At 29.6% G+C, this 12,224-nt stretch overlaps 1 long non-coding RNA gene across 1 annotated transcript; it reads left to right on the top strand.

The window, feature by feature from the left end:
* The first annotated feature begins 205 nt into the window (after positions 1–205).
* On the top strand, positions 206–2,627 carry LOC139869447 (uncharacterized). Its single transcript, XR_011766062.1, has 4 exons — positions 206–268; positions 968–1,019; positions 1,155–2,160; positions 2,397–2,627. It is a non-coding gene; the product is annotated as an uncharacterized lncRNA (long non-coding RNA).
* The last annotated feature ends 9,597 nt before the right edge of the window (positions 2,628–12,224 follow it).

The following is a 12,224-nucleotide window of genomic DNA, read 5'->3' as shown; positions in this document are numbered from 1 at the left end:
TCTTGTATGCCATCTATCTATATCTCTTCAATCAAGAATTTAAATTTTGAATCCATAAGAACTCTAAATCCTCTTTCAATTCCTTAATCGCCTCATTTTGCCAGACGATTTCTTCATCAATTTTGGATACCCAATCGTGTTTAGATTTGATATCACATACATATCGTGTTTTTTTTCTCTCCAGGAAATCAAATAGAACATGATGATTTATTAATGATGTTCTTCTAATGACTTGATTTGAAGAAATTGTTTCGATGTTCACCATGAGGTATGAAATACAATTCGCTTTTTTATTTTAGAATTTAAACATCTCTTCTTTGAAGTTATGAAGTCATGAACAGTAGAGATGATTAGTGTTTCTTTCATGAACTCCTACACATGATGCACACTATGTGTTTGATGAAATGTTAAAATGAAAAAGAATTTAAAATGTTGTGAAGTTATTTGAGTATTTTGATTGTCATGTGGTGCATTGAGTTTACTAACATTGAGTGACAAAATACTAATTTAACAAGTAGTAATTGTTGTCTGCTTTTCCATTTTGAAACATGGCAGTCTAGAAAAATTTAGTCAAGATGGCGTACACACTAAACCCTTAACACCCCGAAAAACTTAAAAACTTATATTATGTAGATACATTTAGTTGCTTTAAGGGATGTGACTTCAGCCTACATCATGAGGTAATTTCTTTTTAGTTATTTTCAGTTTATGGTTTTAAAAAAAATCATAACGCATACACTAACTTTTTGAGGTAATGTTCATATGAAACAGAAATTTTAATTTTATCTATTCCGTACACAAAATAATGTAGCTATTAGTTGTAGTGCAAGACAACACAAGTTGTACGAGACATGTATTTCACAATTGTTATGAATATATGGGTTGATTTGATTTACCTTTTTTAACTCTTAAAATGTGTCCAACTAATTTTTTCATTAATTTTAAAATAACAAGTGTCGATGTACAGGTTATGTATCTAAGGTGGATGATAGGAACTACATAGTATTTCAGATGAAAAGGTATAAAAATTTGCTTGACATGGAGTTCCGTATTGAAATAATATTAATTTGGTTGACATGGAGTTCCGTATTGAAATAATATAAACTTACATTCACTATCACTTTTATGTTTGTAAAAAATCTGCTGTATTGCAGGTCCCTTCAAGATTAATGGTATTTGAGTGTTTGGGTAAGGGTGGAGAATGAAGTATTAATCAAGGTAAATTTTTCTCAGCCTATGAAGTACTAATCAAGGTAAATTTTTCTTCAAACTTTGCATCATTAAAGTTCATTTGTGGAAATTTATTGGTTAAGTTATTATTCAAAAATAAAAAACTAAGATTTTGGGATTAAGATTTTAAGAAGATGGTGATTTCAATGAATACCCTGAGAATGTATGAAATGAATTTTGTAATCTGTTTCTCATGTTTGGTTTTTATAAGTTAACATGTTGTTCATTGAAGTTTAAAGCGTGATAATGATTATTTTAGTTGTTGATTTATAAGTAATTGTTTTTCTTATATTGGATCGTGAACATGTAGACTACAATACTTAATTTTGCTTTGTATCTTCATCTATGTGGAACTTGAATAATTTTGTTTTATGTTTCTTAGCTTGTTTGTGTTATTTGTTCTTCTTTTGCTTGCTTGCCATTCATTACAGCCACCGTTACTGTTGATGGTCCCAAAAACATTAATACCACCCTTCACAAGTATGTTTGCTGGTGTATTTGATTGATTTATTCTGTTAAAGTTTGATTAGGCGATCGCAAGTTGTTCTTTTTTAATTTTGTTAACATTTGTGTTTGTATGATGATTTTTCTTTGTTTAGGACCTGACCGACATGTGTGCAGGTAATAACTTTCTCATTGTTTTGTTTTCTAATTTTTGAATTTTTGTTTATTTGTTTGTTTGTTTGTTTTTTAATAACAATACGCGTTAAGGCATGGAGATGAGCATGGTACAGAATAAGAAGTTAGAAAATTCAAAAGAGCCGTTGAGTCTGTAAAAGGAGAAAATGTTGAGTCTGTAAAAGGACAAAGTCTGCTCTTTCAGTTTATATCTTATTCTATTGTTACTTAATGCACAGAAACAGTCTCCGGTGGGTGTGGTCCGTTACAATATTCAACTAGGTTTCCTAAAGGATTATGACTCCTAATAAGGTTAGGAGTCTTTTATTACTTTAAAGTTTTCTTAATATTAAATTTGTGAATAAGTTATAATCAATGTGAATAGGTAATTCATATAGTATTTGTACCTACAAACTTGCTGACATGACTCGCCAAAGTCGTTATCAATAACACTTCTATACACATATTTTTTTTTTCTTTTTATATATTGAGTATTGTTTATTGTTTATGGTTGGTTCAAAATGTAAACAAATGTGATTTTTGTACAGGTGAGCTGCTTTGGAGATAATGGTTAGTCAGATACAGGACCTCATTCGAGGTGAGAACTACTATTATGTAACCGAAATACCAACTTTCAGTTTATTTACCAGTACTTTGGAGACGATGTTGGATTATAGATCAAAATGTTCATTGATTTGTAACTATTATAATTGCGCATTCATTGATTTGTAACCGAAATACCAACTTTTAGTAATTATGTTTGACCTGTAGAGGTCAAAGCAAAGGTATATAATTAGTTAATTGTATGGGATATGTATTTTATTGATTCTTTTGGTCAGAAGTTGTTTATCTAATCATAGAGTGGTTCTTATGAAGTTTTGTTAGGTTATATATGTTCAAAGTTATATAGTTTACTTTTTATATATCATTTTTACAAACCCGTGAAATCACGGTCCCTTCACTAGTTTGATGAATATTTGGTATATATATCGTTATGTTCAAATCTATATTATATTATAATATATGTCCATATTAGACTTTTGTAAGCATTATCATATTATCTAATAAACTCCACCCAAATATTCAACGGGTTATATGTTCTCGCTCGCAACGAGTTAAATTTTTCCGACACCACCGTTAAACTCGAAATAATTTTAGGAACACAATGTCATTAACTATACGCAAAACGGACGCTTTTTGACAAACGCTAAACATTTGTGGTACTTTTCATACACGTTGATTTTGTATTAAATTTTTAAAAGTTGACAATTTCATAGCGAAACGCGGAGATGCACATATATTGTTAATTTAAAATAACATTTAAATCTTTCACGGGTTATACATTTTAGTTCGACTCGAGTTGCGCTTCAACGACATCGTCGTTAGCCACGAAATAATTTTACAAACTAAACGATATAAAATACATTGAAAATCGAACCCTCGGCGCGAAGCCATGGTTCGAAAACTAGTTATATCTATTTTGGTTATACTCCGTAATTTTATGACTATATTACTTAAAGATCTAATACAGTACCTTTGGTGATAATATAATATTATGATTTATGAAGCATCATCATTAACTGGTTAAGATTTACATGATTTATACTCTGCAGCCTAATAAAACAAATTACATGTGCTTTATTACGCTTTCTGATTTTATATGGTTATATATAATTTTGTTACATCAACTGATAGTATAATTTGGTTTATATGATGATCTAATTATACGAGCATGTTCGATATCTTTAATTGCTTTATATAAATGATTTAATGATTTATGAATAGATAGATTATATCTGTTGTATGTTAGCTATGATATTCATATATGTTATGATTATACATAATCTTATTTGTTAATTGTACATGATCGGTTATGTGTACTTGGACTGAAATATGTAATATGATCATCGGAAACATAATGGGTTCATAGATACATTGTTTTTATTTGCTGATGATAAACTCATGGTTTAACATTATATTCGTATATCATTTATATATGAGCATGTGATGAGCGTGTTTAAGGTTTAAAGTACACTCTTAACTACATGTATTGGCAGTTTTGAGAAGAAGAAAAAAAAACATACTATTAGTTGGTTTATTTTGATTACTTCGAATTATGCTATAAAACTGTTTGGATTAACTTGATTATGATTAATTCGATTAAAATTAAAAGGATAATAGATAAGGATGATGAGTACATATTGTGTAATTTTATTGATATCAGTGGATACTCATGTTTTCAATTCTACCATGCTTATCAAAATCTATTATAGTATACATATACATAGTATATACTATTGTATACGGAGTATCTATTATTCCATATGGACGATTGATTTGTATGTATCTTTTGTGGTATGGACTAGATATGTTCTCTATGTATATGGAACGGATATTGATGATGATCATGATTTATATCGTTGTCATGTTTAATTTTTGGAGTGAATTATTCATTATGATCATTATTATGTGTTTATAAGTTGCGATTAACTAAGTCATTTGTGGATTTGCATGCTATATTGGTTATGTTGTATGTCCAGTGTATGCATTAAGTAATGAATTTGAATTTAATGCATAATGATCATGATAATGTTAAGATTTGAATTGAAATATCGTATATGAGTTGGCTTTGTAATTAATAATGAGCACTCAAGGATTATGAGCTCAAGCTCTGCTACTACTAGTACTACATTGTTGAACCGTTTCTAACGGGGTACTCACTCATGTTAGGTAACCTGAAAAGTTCACATGTGTGAATTTTAAACCTTGGCAGTAAAAAATGTTCTTTTAGCTGACCACGTTGAACCTTGCGAGGTTCTTGACTGAAACTCGCGAGGTTCTTGGCTGAACCTTGCGAATCATGATGCTCAAATTGTGAGCTTGGTTCAGGTTTGGAATCATTCAGATTACTTGTGCGCAAGTCGATCGTTCTATAATGTGTATTCGAACAGTCTTCGGACCATTTCCGGACTAATTTTGAACTGTATTTTGGTCTGTTTCCAGAAAACATTCAACATTGGTTATAGATTGTCTTCGGGACAGTTTTAGACTGTTATTAAACCGGATTTAAACTTGTTTGTTTAACAGTTGGGCTTAAACATGTTTGGTTTAACCGGTTTTGTTGAAACGCTTTAGTTTAATCGTTTAGTATAAACTTTTTGGTTTTAACATGTTTGGTTTACATGTTTGTGTTTAAACATGTTTGGTTTAACTATAAGGTTGAAACAGTTCGGTTTACCCTTTTGAGTTGAAACAGTTTTAAGGTGATACCTGTTTGGTTACCCGTTTGAGTTTAAACCTTTTTGGTTTACTTGTTTGGGTCGAAACCTATTTGGTTTACCCGATTGGGTTTAAACCTATTTGGTTTACTTGTTTAGGTTGAACCTGCTCGGTTTACCTATTTGGTTGAAACCTGATTGGTTTAACCTAGTTGAGTTGAAACATGTTTGGTTTAACTCAGTTTGTTCACGGTAAAATGAAACTTTTATTTGGGTTGAAAACTCAAATTAATTTAGTTCACGTGGTATTTACTAACTGAAATTTTCTGTTTTGCTAAAACAGATTATTTTAGTTTATATTTCAGAGTGATGATTATGAAAAAATTGACTTCTGGATAGGAACTCACATTGAATAATGTGTTGTATGTTCCTAAGATTCGTAAGGAATCTGGTTTCTGGATGTTTGTTGGGCAAGTTTGGCGTTTAAAAAATATAAAAATGAAAGTATGTTCAAAAGGTCATGTAGACCAAGAGTGAGTGTATATTTAATAGGGTCCTATAAATCTGAAACTTGTGTTGAAGCCAAATTAACGAGATCATCTTCGGTTGAACGAATAACCGAACCTCTTGATATGGTCCACACAGACGTGTGTGATTTGAAATTCATTCCAATAAGGAATGGTAACAAGTACTTCATTACGTTTATCGATGATAGCACGACGTTTGTTATGTTCACTTGTTGAAAAAGTAAAGATGAAGCAATTGAGAAGTTTATTGCTTATAAATAAAATTTAGAATCAACTTATGTGACGACCCAGAAATTTCCGAACAAATTTAAACTTAATCTTTATATGGTTCCGACACGATAAGCAAAGTCTATAATGTTGAGTCTCGAAAACTTTGGAACAGATTACATGAATGCATTTACCCTTTGACCATTCCCGACGATTCACGAACCATTGTTGTATATATATATATATATATATATATATATATATATATATATATATATATATATATATATATATATATATATATGATTTATATACAAAATCATTATTATATGTATATTTTAATAAATGTTAAATATTCAATATATATATATATATATATATATATATATATATATATATATATATATATATATATATACTTGTACTAAAAAAATAAGTAAGCGTAATTCCCCCTAGACAATAAAATATGTTTACATGAGGAGGAACATAACTATTAATGTGTGATATTAATATTACATAACTATTAATGTGTGATATTAATATATTAAATTTAATTACAAGTTACAATATAATTGTCTTGTTATTATTACATCCATTATTATTATTATGTATATTAATATTAGCATTTATATCAATATTATTAGTGTTATTATATATAATATATATAGATATGAACTTTGATACATATAATCTGTTATGATAATATTATAAATTTAAAAATCATCATTATTGTTATTATCATTTTTATCAACATAATTATTCAAAAATTATCATTTATTTTAATTAAGAGTATTATTATCATTATTTTTTTCTGTATTCTTATTATTAAATTGATATTAGTATTATTTCTATTATTACTATTACTAGTATTTTTAGTATTATGAATAATATTTGTTTACCATTTTTATAGATAAGATCATTATTATTATCTAGTATTATTATAATTATTATTAATATAATTATTATTAGTGTTATTATTATTTAATAGAGAATAATACATTTAATTATTATTAACATTAACAATATGATTATTATCAATTTTTTTATTTATAGTTTCTTTATTATTTATTATTTATTATTATCATTAATATAATTATTATTATTATTATTAATTATTAATAATTATTATTTAGATTAAAAATCAAATATTTGTACGATCAGATTTCAGATATCCACTAATCTGTTTTACGTTTTTGTTTCTACCCAATCTGTTACACCTCATTTCCATAGTACCAATCAGATAATTAATTGAATCGATTTTATTTTACTTTATGTAATTTTTCTGTTCCCTCTTATCTGATTGAGAAATCGTGAACCACCTTCTCTGTTTAAGGGATCAATTCAGTGGATTTGCAAGTCATTCAAACTACTACTACTTCTATTAATCACTAACAACCTTCCCAACTTTTTGTTAAATCGAATTAAACTAGAAAAAAGTCGATGAACACAGGTATACCTCTGTTCATGTACATTTTATTTAATTCGTAGAATTCTTAATAGTTTTAAAAATCTATTAATGCAGTTAAGTTAGGAATCTGTTAAACAATCTTTCTGGAAAGTTTCAACTTTCAATTTTCCATAACGAGTTCGAATTTGAAAAGTCAAATTTAATTTCTAAAAGTCAAAGTATATGTTCATCGAAAAATTCAAGCTCAATTGGATGTTTTCTGTTAAATTAACGACCCAGTAAGTTTCTAAGATAGATTTGGAACCTTTTTCATTTTATAATCATAACCTATAACAGCCTCTAATAGTGAATTTGATTTTGAGTTCATCACATGTTCTTCACGACCTGTTACAGTTATTTTGTTTTTATTTTCGCTCGGTTTAATTGATTTGAACAACCACTAATTATTTATGTATCAATTTTAAGTCCAAAACAAATTAAGTAATTCGTTGCTACTGGGTTTTGAGCTCTAATCGACTTTGAATTGAAGAAGAAGAAGAAGAAGAAGAAGAAGAAACAGTGTACGTATAGATATATATTTATGGGTGTGAAATAAATCAGAAAAAGGGCGATAGCCCAGATGGTTTAGAGGATTGACGGGTATGCGAAAGGTCGAGGGTTCGAGTCTCTAAAGGAGCATTTCTTTTTAAAACAGCTTTTTCATGGAAGATAGTTCATATTTTTATTATTATCACTTCATTTATTATTATTATTTTTATTATTATTATTATTATTATTATTATTATTATTATTATTATTATTATTATTATTATTATTATTATTATTATTATTATTATTATTATTATTATTATTGTTATTGTTATTATTATTATTATTATTATTATTATTATTATTATTATTATTATTATTATTATGTAATTGCCAAGATCAATATCATAACTATCATTAACAGTAAAATTAATATTTTTACAAGTATTAATATTAGTATCATTGTTACTATCCCTAATAGAGTTATTATCAAAATAAGTATATTATTAATGTTAATATTATTACAAATATTAACTTAATATAATTTGAACTACTGTTTTGATAAACAAACGAAATACATAAATAAATATATTTAACACATATAACATAACAAAATATTTGATTATATAAAAGGAATATATGAAATATAAATATACTTTTAATATAAAAATAATATCATTAATAGGTTATATAAAAAAACTTATTCGATTACGATTATGTGTATTAATATATATACACAAATGATATAGGTTCGTGAATCCGAGGCCAACCCTGCATTGTTCAATATAGTCATATGTATTTTTACTACAAAATACATTAGGTGAGTTTCATTACTCCCTTTTTAAATGCTTTTGCAATATATATTTTTGGGACTGAGAATACATGCGCTTTTATAACTGTTTTACAAATTAGACACAAGTAATTGAAACTACATTATATGGTTGAATGGATCAAAGCCGAATATGCCCCTTTTTAGCTTGGTAGCCTAAGAATTTGGGAACAGACCCCCAAATTGATGCGAATCCTAAAGATAGATCTATCGGGCCCAACAAGCTCCATTCTGGAATTTGGAATGCTTTAGTACTTCGAATTTATCATGTCTGATGGGTGTCCTGGAATGATAGGGGATATTCTTGAAGGTTTTTCGTATGCCCAAGAGACATATTAAATTAATGTGGCTAATATGTTATGATCCAAGTCGGGTCATACCCAATAACAAGCTTGCCGACACCTTAATCGTATTTAATCTTAATGAATGGATCATTAAATAAATACGCGACACTTGGATTTTAGAAAATCAGTTTTTCAAAATGTTATCACTTGAGATAAATTATTTGGATAATTTATACATAATTTTTTATAAGTTTAAATGATTATATTGTGTTATATTTTATAAAAGGGTTTATAAAATATAAAAGAAACATAAAAATATATACATGTTTTATATATATATCTAGTTTATATATATGTATAAATACATTGTTATATAATATAGATAGTGCAGAATTTGTGACTCCAAGACTCACAAGCATGCCTTGTTAATGTTTACTTTTAATAACACACAAGTGCCAAGGTGCATGCTAATGTATTAACCAAGGCCTTGACTCAAGAGAGAGTGAATAACACACATAAAAGAGGCTTCAAAATTCTAGTTCTGCAGTCTATATTGCCGAACTGTTTTGAACTCAAAGGGGGTTCCTTTGCTTGCTATTTTATCACATTCAAGTGTTCTAAATCCTAACTAAATACAAAGGGTGTGTTGGTGATCAAAGCTTGTGGGTATTTCAAACTTGAGGCTTCAAGTTAGAGGCTCTAAATCCATCATCTTCATCATCACTTTGCTGTCCAAAACAGCCCTCAATTTATATTGAGGAGGTATTATTCCTTGTTCCTTCTCTTTAGTTTGTAAGTATAGCTTCAAGACTTGATGTCTTCATGGAATTCAATTTAAGTGGTTTAACATATTAACATGCTTTCTTAATAACATGCTTCCGCTTTCTTAACTCTAAATGAATTGGTTTCATGAATATGTTTATTTAAAGATCTTGTTGAAATGTTGAATTCCATCAATGGTATCTAGAGCCGAAGTCTTGAAATATGCTTCGAGATGGTTTTTGAACTCACCATAACTTTGCATTTTATGTACATGCATGAAAATAGAATGCAAAAATTATGGGTTTTGGGTGGGTTTGATTTTGGCCGAATTTGGAAGCTCCAAAAATGGGTTTGGTTCTTCCATTTTGGTCATTTTGTTGTATGTTGAAGTTCACAATCAAGCCTTGGCCTTTTGTTTGAATGGTTGCATGTTTGGATGATTATTAATCTATTCATTTGGTATGTAATATTAATTCATTCATGTGGTTGTAATATTCATTCAAGTTGGTTTGTAATTTTATTATTTTGGTTATGTAATTTATTTTATATTTGGTATGTAAAATAGATTAGGTTGTATTTTCATTTTCTAGAAAAATGTATTAGGACTTTTTTGTAAAAATGAAGATACAAGATGAAGACTTGGAAGATGCATTTGGATGCAAGATTAAGTGGGAGATTTTGAAATCTCCTACTTAGTGTTATAACCCTTAACCGGTGATATTTGTTTTTCGGCTAAACAAATGTCTACCAAATCGGCTTGATTGTGAACACATTTGTTTGCATGCGTGGTTGTTTTATTTCTTGTATGATTGTGGATTGTGTATGTTACTACAACAAGTTATCACACAAGTTAACAACAAGCATAAACTACAATTTAATTGGTTAAATTATTAACAACATGCAAAACGTCAATTTAAATGGTTAAGTTAAAAAAAAACGGCTAAAAGGACATTAATAAACGGTTATTAAGAACATGATAAGGATCATATATATAAAATGGTTTATATCAAGTAATTGGTTAAAATTACTAGACTTGAAAATGGATTTCAAATAAACCATACACTAAATGCATGTTGGTGTATGGCATAAATGTTTTCTCAAACTAGAATTAAAGAAAACTTAAAACCCTTTACACTAGGTCAACAAGTTTAAACGCCGTCCTATTGTATGACACTTAAAAATATTAGGGAACTTATAATGGGATAAAGGTCACCTAACCGTTATGAGCAAACTAATATGATTAAGGTAAATTTCGCACACTTGTGGGATAAAGGTCACCTAACCACTTGTATGCTAAGTTTACATGTCTATACAAGTAGGATGACTTGATTTGGAAATCATGAACTTAGGGTCACCGAAGCATGATGAACAAATAGGCGTTGATGGCATAATATGTCATGCAAAAGGATTGCATGATCCCATAACTTAGAAGTTGCAAAAGGATTGCAATTGTCATATAATGACTACCTAGCTAAACCAAATGACGGGATAAAGGTCACCTAACCGAAATTTGGTTTACCGTTGGATTCTAAAATTTAATAAATATCAATTGGATTTAAAGGGTATTGATTATTAAATTAAAATTGATACTTAAACAATTTTGTTAATTTTGTAGATGGCCGCTAATAACAACAACAACATGCAAAACGCACCACTTAACCTAAACAACCTATCGTTAAGGTCTCTCCTTGAGAAAGACAAACTCAACCATACGAACTTTATGGATTGGTTCCGTAAACTTAGGATTGTCCTCAAACTTGAGGATAAAGCGTATGTGTTGGAGGACCCCATTCCCGATCAACCCGACATGGATGATACGGAGGGCATGGCTTACTATGACAAATATTGTGCCGATTCGGTGCAAGTTGGTTGCCTAATGCTTGGGACTATGATACCCGAACTCCAAATGGATTTCGAACATCATAGTGCATATGACATGATAACGCAATTGAAGGAGATGTTCCTTCAACAAGCACGTGTCGAGCGCTTCGAAACGGTTCGAGCGCTACATGCATGTCGTATGGATGACACCCAATCCGTCTCCTCCTATGTCCTCAAAATGAAAAGCCTTATTGATCGCGCAAACCGTCTTAACCTCAACATTTCCAATGAGCTAGCCACCGATCTTATCCTAAACTCCTTGTCAAAGAGGTTTGACCAATTTGTAATTAATTACAATATGAATGGGATGGATAAGACCATCGGTGAGCTTCATGGCATGTTAAGGACGGCAGAAACAAGCATGGGTAAAAGGGCTTCACTCGTGCTAATGATCAATGATGGCGGGTCAAAAGGTAACAACACCTCTAAGCCTAAGGTGGCTAAGAGAAAAGGACCCGCCCATCAACGCAAGGGAAAGGGGAGGATGGTTACCCCAACCAAAAACAAGAACAAGAAGTAAAAAGTTGCCGGACAAGCAAACCCCAAGGAAGACCCGTGCTTCGGTTGCGGTGAAATGGGTCACTGGAAACGAAACTGCCCGGTCTACCTTAAGGAGTTGAAGGAAAAGAGGGATGCGGGGCAAACCTCAGGTAACATATATATGGTATATATAGAGCTTAGTATTACTTCTTCTAATACATGGGTATTAGACACTGGATGTGGAACTCACAT

The sequence above is a fragment of the Rutidosis leptorrhynchoides genome, chromosome 9, assembly GCF_046630445.1.
Source record: "Rutidosis leptorrhynchoides isolate AG116_Rl617_1_P2 chromosome 9, CSIRO_AGI_Rlap_v1, whole genome shotgun sequence".
NCBI classification, from domain to species: Eukaryota; Viridiplantae; Streptophyta; class Magnoliopsida; order Asterales; family Asteraceae; genus Rutidosis; species Rutidosis leptorrhynchoides.
The sequence above is the reverse complement of the archived record's forward strand: the minus strand, read 5'-3'. Positions and strand labels throughout refer to the sequence as shown.